The sequence below is a fragment of the Pseudophryne corroboree genome, chromosome 8 (assembly GCF_028390025.1).
Source record: "Pseudophryne corroboree isolate aPseCor3 chromosome 8, aPseCor3.hap2, whole genome shotgun sequence".
Lineage (NCBI taxonomy): Eukaryota > Metazoa > Chordata > Amphibia > Anura > Myobatrachidae > Pseudophryne > Pseudophryne corroboree.
In genome coordinates this window covers 25,180,199-25,191,251 of record NC_086451.1, presented here as the reverse complement: position 1 = coordinate 25,191,251, position 11,053 = coordinate 25,180,199, and the positions used below count along the sequence as shown (strand labels likewise).

The 11,053-nt window shown below is 48.2% G+C and overlaps 1 pseudogene; it reads left to right on the top strand.

Annotated features, from left to right (window-relative positions):
* The first annotated feature begins 9,043 nt into the window (after positions 1-9,043).
* On the top strand, positions 9,044-9,162 carry LOC134950685 (5S ribosomal RNA; annotated as a pseudogene).
* Positions 9,163-11,053: the final 1,891 nt, after the last annotated feature.

Genomic DNA, 11,053 nt, shown 5'->3' with positions numbered 1-11,053 from the left:
CAAGTACCTTTTACAGTATTACTGCAGAAGCAATTGAGTACTCAAAAAACTGTACCAAGTAGAATCTGGTGAAACTTGCATGCGGGACGCCGCATTAAGAAAGGGTGACATTGAGAAATGATATGGACAATACTGGACTAAATTGCCTAAATAAACGGAGCATAGCACTTTAAAAATACAGTTGCCACATAATTATTTCATCCACGATCTGGTATATACTATAATTTATAAATTACACTGGTCAACTATAAAAGCTATTGTCTCATATATCACCTTCCTGTGTAGGTTATATTGTACCTAAAACCATACAGACAATTAGTGATAACAAATTGAGGGGTAAGCACATTACAATCACCAGGATTGAGCGCAGCACAAATTTGTATTTTTTGTTTCTATTTTGGAGGTTGGTCACCTTTAAGTGCGGCAGCTTATCCGAACAAAAAGGGACTCAGTGCGCAGTTAAGCAAACAAATTTTGGTATGAATCTTGCCCTTAGATTAACAAAAATCCTTTCCTCGTACTGTCCGTCTCCTCTAGGCACAGTTTTCTCTAACTGAGGTCTGGAGGAGGGGCATAGAGGGACGAGCCAGTGCACACCCATATCTAAAGTTCTTTTTAGTGCCCATGTCTCCTGCGGAGCCCGTCTATTCCCCATGGTCCTTACGGAGTCCCCAGCATCCTCTACGGACTAGGAGAAAAAGATTTATCGGTAGGTTTAAAATCTTATTATTATTTTTTTATAAAAAAATATTTTTTCCCCTTTTTTTAACTAAAATTATTTGGGTTAGGGTTAAATTCATGTTCTTCACCTAATTCACTCATAATAAAAAAACAACAATTTCTGAGCGTTTTTTTGCGAAATAAATCGTCAGTTAAGTGGTTAAGGAGTAGAGTGACCCAACGCCAAACGTAACACCTGTTGGAGCACAATTATTCGGTCACACTGCCTAAAGCTCAACATGTCTAAAATGAAGCTCGTCATTTTTAATTCTCCCAGTGGTCCATCTAGTCTTCCACATGGTTGACACTCTCCCTATTTCCCCAAGCTAACTACCTTGCGGGGGGGTGATGTAATAGCCTGGAACTTGGAAGAATTGTTGATTGCCGCTTTAAAACATGAAACAGACTCACCGGGAACGCGCGGATGCTTGCAAGTTGTAGGCTATTACATACCACCCTTCGCGTCATTCTTGACTCTCCACCTTCAATTTCACTCACCACTAAGGATGACCAACGACCAACAATGGTTTCCACTGACAGTCAATGGTTCTCAGATCTCATGTTTTTATTTTTCACAGAGCCAAGGGCACAGACTGTAGTCCTGATCGCCTGCTAAGCCTCGCCCCCTTCTCTGATTGGCCTGCTGTTGCCCACAGCAGGGATAGCCATTGATGGGTACAAATCATGAATGGTTCCCCGACCCTCAATGGTTAAACCACCGATGGCCATTCCTACACCTAATATAAGGTCACCTCTTCCTTCACAACATTGCCAGGATACAACTTTTCCTCATTCATGATCTCACCAAAACACTTATCCACTCTCATTATCTTCTGCCTTGACTACTGAAACCTCTTTTCTGCTGCGGGGTACACTGGGCTCCACAAGGAATGGACAATGTGGTGTAGAGTAGGATCTTGATCCGAGGCACCAACAGGCTCAAAGCTTTGACTGTTCCCAGAATGCATAGCGCCGCCTCCTATATCACCCCGCCTCCCTGCACAAGATCTCAGTTTTGTAGTTGGTGCTGCAGTAGCAGGCACTTAACAGAGGGGCTTGCTCCAGGCAGCCCTATGAAGAGCTTTTTTTCTGAGGAAAAAAGTGAAGACTTCAAGGGCAGCAGCAGTGTTACATGTCAGTGGACATTCACGGCTGCAGCTCCGGCTCTCCCCAGAGGCGCTGTACACTCCCGAGCCCTGGTTGCCGGGTAACTACAGCAGGAGGCTCCGGTTTTCTTCTTGTCTGGCACACACAACGGGGGCTCTCCGGGATCGCGTGGCCGTGCTTCGGGAGGTGGTAAGTGGGTCCCGCTTGCGGGACCCGGTCTTTATCGCGATCCGGCGCGGTCAGTGGGAGGCGGGCCGCGCGCGCTAGCGGTGGACACTGTGGCAGTACAGGCGATCCCACTAGATCACCAGGGCATGGGACAGGTCAGGTTTTCTCTATAAACCGTTTTATTAGAGCCTGCAGTACCCGGTGGTTTTGCCAGCAGGGGGAAAAGGCTTAGACTTGAAGCCCCTCCCCCTGCCCCAGGCCGCCATTTTCTGCAAATGTTCCCGCCCTGGAGCTGCATATCTGTCTCTCCCTCACTCCCTGGCAGTGTCTGCGGCGCCATTATCCCTCAGCTCACTGTTCCTGGGAATGCTTGGGCAAATCCTCCTATGTAAAGCCGCCTGGTTGTCAGTGCTGTGACTTTACAAGACACTTAAGTATTCTACCTGCCTTTTTAGTCAGTGAAAGAGTGCACTTAGTCAGGGTTTCCTAGTACAATTACCCTGTGATATACATACAGCTCTTACTGTGTACTGTTATATCTATTGTTATATAGCTGTGTAAGCTAGTCCAGTGCAGTATTATTGTTAGTAATAACCTCTGCATTGTACAGACTGTGACTATTTGTGTGTGCATTTGATAGCTGAGTGGTGTCCATTTCGTGTCTTTCACTCTACCTGCTATCCCTATATTCTATAACCTGAGGGGACTTGGTGCGTCAGGTTTTATCTAATATATGATTTTCACAAAGATATACCGTATTACATATTTTTCTCTGTGATTTAGTCACCATATCTCTCCTTTATCTCTGCTGGTGCTGACTACACTCAGTCTATGCTAAATCTATGGCAACAATTGTATCTGATGTATCGGCTGCTGGTATGTGACTGTTTATTATTGCAGCAAGTATTCTCTGAAGCACACTCAATTATTTATCTTTCTCTGATGTCCTAGTGGATGCTGGGAACTCCGTAAGGACCATGGGGAATAGACGGGCTCCGCAGGAGACTGGGCACTCTAAAAGAAAGATTAGGTACTATCTGGTGTGCACTGGCTCCTCCCTCTATGCCCCTCCTCCAGACCTCAGTTAGAATCTGTGCCCAGCTCGAGCTGGTTGCACACTAGGGGCTCTCCTGAGCTCCTAGTAAAGAAAGTATTTATTAGGTTTTTTATTTTCAGTGAGATCTGCTGGCAACAGACTCACTGCTACGAGGGACTTAGGGGAGAGAAGCGAACCTACCTGCTTGCAGCTACCTTGGGCTTCTAGGCTACTGGACACCATTAGCTCCAGAGGGATCGAACACAGGCCCAGCCTCGGTCGTCCGGTCCCGGAGCCGCGCCGCCGTCCCCCTTGCAGAGCCAGAAGACGGAAGATTCCGAGGAGAAAATCGGCGGCTGAAGACTCCGGTCTTCATTAAGGTAGCGCACAGCACTGCAGCTGTGCGCCATTGCTCCCCATGCACACCACATACTCCGGTCACTGATGGGTGCAGGGCGCTGGGGGGGGGGGGGGGGGCGCCCTGGGCTGCAATTAGAGTACCTTAACATGGCAAAAAAACACATAATATAGTCTAATAAACTATATATGTGTAGAAATCCCCTGCCATAATATTAATAAAAGAGCGGGATAAGCCCGCCGAGAAGGGGGCGGGGCTATCTCCCTCAGCACACTGGCGCCATTTTCTCTTCACAGTTCCGCTGGAAGACAGCTCCCCAGGCTCTCCCCTGCAGTTTCCAGGCTCAAAGGGTTAAAAAGAGAGGGGGGGGCCACTAAATTTAGGCGCAAAACTATACATGTTAAGCAGCTATAGGGAAAAATCACTTTCTGTAATAGTGTAAATCCCTAATTATATAGCGCTGTGGTGTGTGCTGGCATACTCTCTCTCTGTCTCCCCAAAGGACTTTGTGGGGTCCTGTCCTCAGTCAGAGCATTCCCTGTGTGTGTGCGGTGTGTCGGTACGGCTGTGTCGACATGTTTGATGAGGAGGCTTATGTGGAGGCGGAGCAGGTGCCGATAAATGTAATGTCACCCCCTGCGGGGTCGACACCAGTGTGGATGGATATGTGGAAGGTATTAACCGACAGTGTCAACTCCTTACATAAAAGGTTTGATGACATAACAGCTGTGGGACAGCCGGCTTCTCAGCCTGTGCCTGCCCAGGCGTCTCAAAGGCCATCAGGGGCTCAAAAACGCCCGCTACCTCAGATGGCAGACACAGATGTCGACACGGAGTCTGACTCCAGTGTCGACGATGACGAGACAAATGTACATTCCACTAAGGCTATCCGTTGCATGATTACGGCAATGAAAAATGTGTTGCACATTTCTGACATTAACCCAGGTACCACTAAAAAGGGTATTATGTTTGGGGAGAAAAAGCAACCAGTGGTTTTTCCCCCTTCAGATGAGTTAAATGAAGTGTGTGAAGAAGCGTGGGCATCCCCTGATAAAAAAATTAGTGATTTCTAAAAAGTTACTAATGGCGTACCCTTTCCCGCCAGAGGACAGGGTACGTTGGGAGACATCCCCGAGGGTGGATAAAGCGCTCACACGCTTGTCAAAAAAGGTGGCACTACCGTCTCAGGATACGGCCGCCTTAAAGGAGCCTGCGGATAGAAAGCAGGAGGCTATCCTGAAGTCTGTGTATACACACTCAGGTACTATACTAAGACCTGCTATTGCTTCAGCATGGATGTGCAGTGCTGCAGCAGCGTGGTCTGATTCCCTGTCTGATAATATTGATTCCCTTGACAGGAACACTATATTGCTAACCATAGAGCACATTAAAGACGTAGTCTTATACATGAGAGATGCACAGAGGGATATTTGCCGGCTGGCATCTAGAATAAATGCAATGTCCATTTCTGCCAGGAGAGTATTATGGACTCGGCAGTGGACAGGTGATGCGGATTCTAAAAGGCACATGGAGGTTTTGCCTTACAAGGGTGAGGAATTGTTTGGGGATGGTCTCTCGGACCTCGTTTCCACAGCGACAGCTGGGAAGTCGACATTTTTACCCCAGGTTCCCTCACAGCCAAATAAAGCACCGTATTATCAGGTACAGTCCTTTCGGCCCCAGAAAGGCAAGCGGGTTAAAGGCGCGTCCTTTCTGCCCAGAGGCAGGGGTAGAGGGAAAAAGCTGCACCATACAGCCAGTTCCCAAGAACAGAAATCCTCCCCTGTTTCCACTAAATCCACCGCATGACGCTGGGGCTCCACTGGTGGAGCCAGGTGCGGTGGAGGCCCGTCTCCGGAACTTCAGCGACCGGTGGGTTCACTCACGGGTGGATCCCTGGGTTCTACAAGTGGTATCTCAGGGATACAAGCTGGAATTCAAGACGTCTCCCCCTCGCCGTTACCTCAAATCAGCCTTGCCAGCTACTCCCCCGGACAGGGAGGTAGTGCTGGCGGCAATTCACAAGCTGTTCCTCCAGCAGGTGATAATAAAAGTTCCCCTCCTTCAACAGGGACGGGGTTACTATTCCACAATGTTTGTGGTACCGAAACCAGACGGTTCGGTGAGACCCATTCTAAATTTAAAATCCTTGAACACTTATATAAGAAGGTTCAACTTCAAAATGGAATCGCTCAGGGCGGTTATTGCAAGCCTGGAAGAAGGGGATTACATGGTATCACTGGACATCAAGGATGCGTACCTGCATGTCCCCATTTACCCTCCTCACCAGGTGTACCTCCGTTTTGTGGTACAAGACTGCCATTACCAATTCCAGACGTTGCCGTTTGGTCTGTCCACGGCACCGAGGGTATTTACCAAGGTAATGGCCGAAATGATGATACTCCTTCGAAAGAAGGGAGTTATAATTATCCCATACTTGGACGATCTCCTTAAAAAGGCGAGGTCCAGGGAGCAGTTGTTGGTCGGAGTAGCACTATCTCGGGAAGTGCTACAACAGCACGGCTGGATTCTGAATATTCCAAAATCGCAGCTGGTTCCTACGACGCGTCTGCTGTTCCTGGGTATGGTTCTGGACACAGAACAGAAGAAGGTGTTTCTCCCGGAGGAGAAGGCCAAGGAGTTGTCATCTCTGGTCAGAGACCTCCTAAAACCAAAACTGGTGTCGGTGCATCACTGCACGCGAGTCCTGGGAAAGATGGTAGCTTCTTACGAGGCAATTCCATTCGGCAGGTTCCATGCAAGGATCTTTCAGTGGGATCTGTTAGACAAGTGGTCCGGATCGCATCTTCAGATGCATCGGCTGATCACCCTGTCCCCGAGGGCCAGGGTGTCTCTGCTGTGGTGGCTGCAGAGTGCTCATCTTCTAGAGGGCCGCAGATTCGGCATACAGGACTGGGTCCTGGTGACCACGGATGCAAGCCTCCGAGGTTGGGGGGCAGTCACTCAGGGAAGAAACTTCCAGGGACAATGGTCGAGTCAGGAGGCTTCCCTACACAAGACCCCTGCTTCAAAACCAGCCGGTGCTGATTCAGTCAGACAACATCACGGCGGTCGCCCATGTAAATCGACAGGGCGGCACAAGAAGCAGGATGGCGATGGCAGAAGCCACAAGGATTCTCCGATGGGCGGAAAATCACGTGATAGCACTGTCAGCAGTGTTCATTCCGGGAGTGGACAACTGGGAAGCAGACTTCCTCAGCAGGCACGACCTCCACCCGGGAGAGTGGGGACTTCATCCAGAAGTCTTCCAACTGATTGTAAACCGTTGGGAAAGGCCACAGGTGGACATGATGGTGTCCCGCCTAAACAAAAAGCTAAAAAGATATTGCGCCAGGTCAAGGGACCCTCAGGCGATAGCTGTGGACGCTCTAGTGACACCGTGGGTGTACCAGTCGGTTTATGTGTTCCCTCCTCTTCCTCTCATACCAAAGGTGCTGAGGATAATAAGAAAGAGATGAGTGAGAACTATACTCATCGTTCCGGATTGGCCAAGAAGGACTTGGTACCCGGAACTGCAAGAAATGATCTCAGAGGACCCTTGGCCTCTGCCTCTCAGACAGGACCTGCTACAGCAGGGGCCCTGTCTGTTCCAAGACTTACCGCGGCTGCGTTTGACGGCATGGCGGTTGAACGCCGGATCCTGATGGAAAAGGGCATTCCGGTTGAAGTCATTCCTACGCTGATAAAAGCTAGGAAAGATGTGACAGCAAAGCATTATCACCGCATATGGCGAAAATATGTTGCTTGGTGTGAGGCTATGAAGGCCCCCACAGAAGAATTTCAGCTGGGTCGTTTTCTGCACTTCCTACAGTCAGGAGTGACTATGGGCCTAAAATTGGGTTCCATTAAAGTCCAGATTTCGGCCCTGTCTATTTTCTTTCAAAAAGAACTGGCTTCACTGCCTGAAGTTCAGACGTTTGTTAAGGGAGTGCTGCATATTCAGCCCCCTTTTGTGCCCCCAGTGGCACCTTGGGATCTCAACGTTGTGTTGGATTTCCTAAAATCACATTGGTTTGAGCCACTTCAGACCGTGGAATTAAAATATCTCATGTGGAAAGTGGTCATGCTTTTGGCCTTGGCTTCGGCTAGGCGGGTGTCAGAATTGGCGGCTTTGTCCTGTAAAAGCCCCTATCTGATCTTCCATATGGACAGAGCAGAATTGAGGACGCGTCCCCAATTCCTCCCTAAGGTGGTATCAGCGTTTCATTTGAACCAACCTATTGTGGTGCCTGCGGCTACTCGAGACTTGGAGGCCTCCAAGTTGCTGGACGTAGTCCGGGCCCTGAAAATCTATGTTTCCAGGACGGCTAGAGTCAGGAAAACTGACTCGCTGTTTATCCTGCATGCCCCAACAAGCTGGGTGCTCCTGCTTCTAAGCAGACTATTGCTCGCTGGATCTGCTCCACGATTCAACTTGCACATTCTGCGGCTGGACTGCCGCATCCTAAATCAGTAAAGGCCCATTCCACGAGGAAGGCGGCTCTTCTTGGGCGGCTGCCCGAGGGGTCTCGGCTTTACAACTTTGCCGAGCTGCTACTTGGTCGGGATCAAACACGTTTGCAAAATTCTACAAGTTTGATACCCTGGCTGAGGAGGACCTTGAGTTTGCTCATTCGGTGCTGCAGAGTCATCCGCACTCTCCCGCCCGTTTGGGAGCTTTGGTATAATCCCCATGGTCCTTACGGAGTTCCCAGCATCCACTAGGACGTCAGAGAAAATAAGAATTTACTCACCGGTAATTCTATTTCTCGTAGTCCGTAGTGGATGCTGGGCGCCCATCCCAAGTGCGGATTGTCTGCAATACTTGTATATAGTTATTGCCTAACTAAAGGGTTATTGTTATGAGCCATCTGTTCGTGAGGCTCAGTTGTTATTCATACTGTTAACTGGGTATAGTATCATGGGTTGTACGGTGTGATTGGTGTGGCTGGTATGAGTCTTACCTGGGATTCCAAATCCTTTCCTTATTGTGTCAGCTCTTCCGGGCACAGTTTCCCTAACTGAGGTCTGGAGGAGGGGCATAGAGGGAGGAGCCAGTGCACACCAGATAGTACCTAATCTTTCTTTTAGAGTGCCCAGTCTCCTGCGGAGCCCGTCTATTCCCCATGGTCCTTACGGAGTTCCCAGCATCCACTACGGACTACGAGAAATAGAATTACCGGTGAGTAAATTCTTATTTTTTGTTATTGTAGCTAGTCTCCCCCTTTTTTTGTTTTTCCCTCTGATACAAACTAAACACCATACCCGATATTCAGCATGGACAATTTCTTTATTAATGTTGATGTATCAGAAAATATTATCCAATCAATGTTTTTCTGACAGGTAGATATAGTCTGCAATAACAGACATTTCTTCATCGGATTTTGTGTTTGTTTGTTATACATGCCTTAAATTATAATAGGCTATTTTCCTCGTTCTGCCTCACGCTATGCACAGGAAAAACAGAGGCTCATTGTCATCAACCCCTGTTGACCATATGATTTAACCTCCGCATACCCATGTGTTTGGGCTGCCAATCGGTGCAATGATGGTCAACAAAATATTTTAAATAGGGGTAATGTATTTAGCTAAACTGGCACAATAACACACATCCCTCACATAACAGCTGCACTCGCTGCTCTTTTCCATACGTCACCTACTACCATACCACACTGGATATGCCCAACCCCGTCTGATCTTGGAGGCAATACAGTGTTGGGCCTGGTCAGTACTTCAGTGGGAGACCACTTAGGAATACCAGGTGTTGTAGGTTTCTAGTGGAACTCAATTGGTGATTGCACTGACTCCACGGAAGGATGGGCATATGCTTGCCAGATACTGAATTACCACAGTAGTAATCCATCAACATGTTCGCAGACTTAACCTTATGTGTGGCTTAGAAAGTTTAAAGCCATTCAATTAGTAATTGGGTATCTTTTGTTTCTCTACTTTTCTTGTAATTTCAATTTGTGTACCTAGCTTTTTATATATATAGACTATTAAAAGTTACGTTTTAATTATCCCATTGTTACATCACTATCCATATAGACATCAATAATTGCAAGCTACTCTCCGGGAGTGAGTGCTCCCAACCAAGGTCACTTTTTTCTTGTCTTTCTTTCTATTATCAAATACGTTTGGACCTTTGGGAGCACCGCTGACAATCACCATTTTTTCTACCCATAGATATTTATTCTTATTGGCAGAAGGTGATCTATCTCAGACTATTGTCTAACCCGTCAGTTTTTCTCGGAGACAACATTTTATTTATTATTTTTCATTATAATCCATTTTGATCCTGTGCGGCATTCCCAACCTAACCCCCTTCTTACTGCTGACTACACTGCGCAGGGGTTTGGGCTAGAGGTATTGTGCTGCTGACAAATTGTACTGTGTTACCTGATACTGCAAGTTATATCGTCTGCTTCTGAGGGTAACGGTTCTGGGGCTGAACACACTGCCAGTGTTGCTGAAGCCGCAGATACCTATGAGGAGAATATAGCAGCTTTGGGCTCTGGTTCTGGGGACTCCTTGCCCCCCAGTGGGACGGTGGCAACGGGGGCAAATAATGACCCGCCGTGGGACGCTTTTTCCACGCTTCTGCATACGCTAGTTCATAAACTAACACCCCCTATGGGACCCCCAATGCCGGTGCAACCGTTTGTGGTCCCTGCAGCTAACCCGCCGTGGGCGGACAATTTATCTGCTCAAATAAAGAAGTTGAACCAGTCCCTGACTACTAAAAAGTCTGACCGTCGCTCGCCTACGTCCAAGGGGTCTTCTAAGCGAGCGCTTGTCTCCTCACAATCCACTGCGGTCACTGACACCTCGTCGGATGAAGACGGCACTTACACTGACCCCACAGGTTATGACTCAGATACGGCTGATGGGGAGGGTGGTTCACATGTGGATGTTCCTGATCTTTTGGAGGCTATTAAGTTAATTTTACAGATTACGGATGATCCTGAGCCATCCGTTCCTCCTAAGAAACCAGATAGGTTCAAGCGTCAGAAGGTGATTAAACAAGTTTTACCTCACTCTGACCACCTAATTGATATACGTCAGGAACCCTGGGAAAACCTGGGTACGAAGTTTGTTCCTCAAAAGAAGATGCTGGCTCGCTATCCCCTCGCGCCGGAGCTGTCTAAGAATTGGGAAACGCCTCCTCCAGTGGACTCACATGTGGCTAGGATGGTGGTTTCCTCAGCTCTACCGGTCACCACCGCCACGTCTCTAAAAGAGCCTACAGATAAACGTGTGGAGGGTTGTCTGAAAGTGATTTACACCCTCACGGGTGCTGCACAAAGGCCCACTATTGCAGCTACTTGGGCTGCAGAGACCATTGAAGCATGGGCCTTGGAGTTAGATGCTGAAATCTCCTCTGACCATGCTAGACAATGCTTGTCTTATATTGTCACAGCTTCTCGTTATATTAAAGAGGCGGCTTCTGATGCCGGTATCCTGGCAGCCAAGGCCTCTACTACGTCAGTCCTGGCTCGTCGGATATTGTGGCTGAGATCCTGGTCTGTGGATCTGGACTCTAGAAAAACCCTGGAGGTACTCCCTTTTAAGGGAGATATTCTGTTTGGGGAGGATTTAAATAAGATTGTGGCTGACTTGGCTACTGCCAAAACTGCCTGTCTGACAAGTACTGCTCCTTCTGT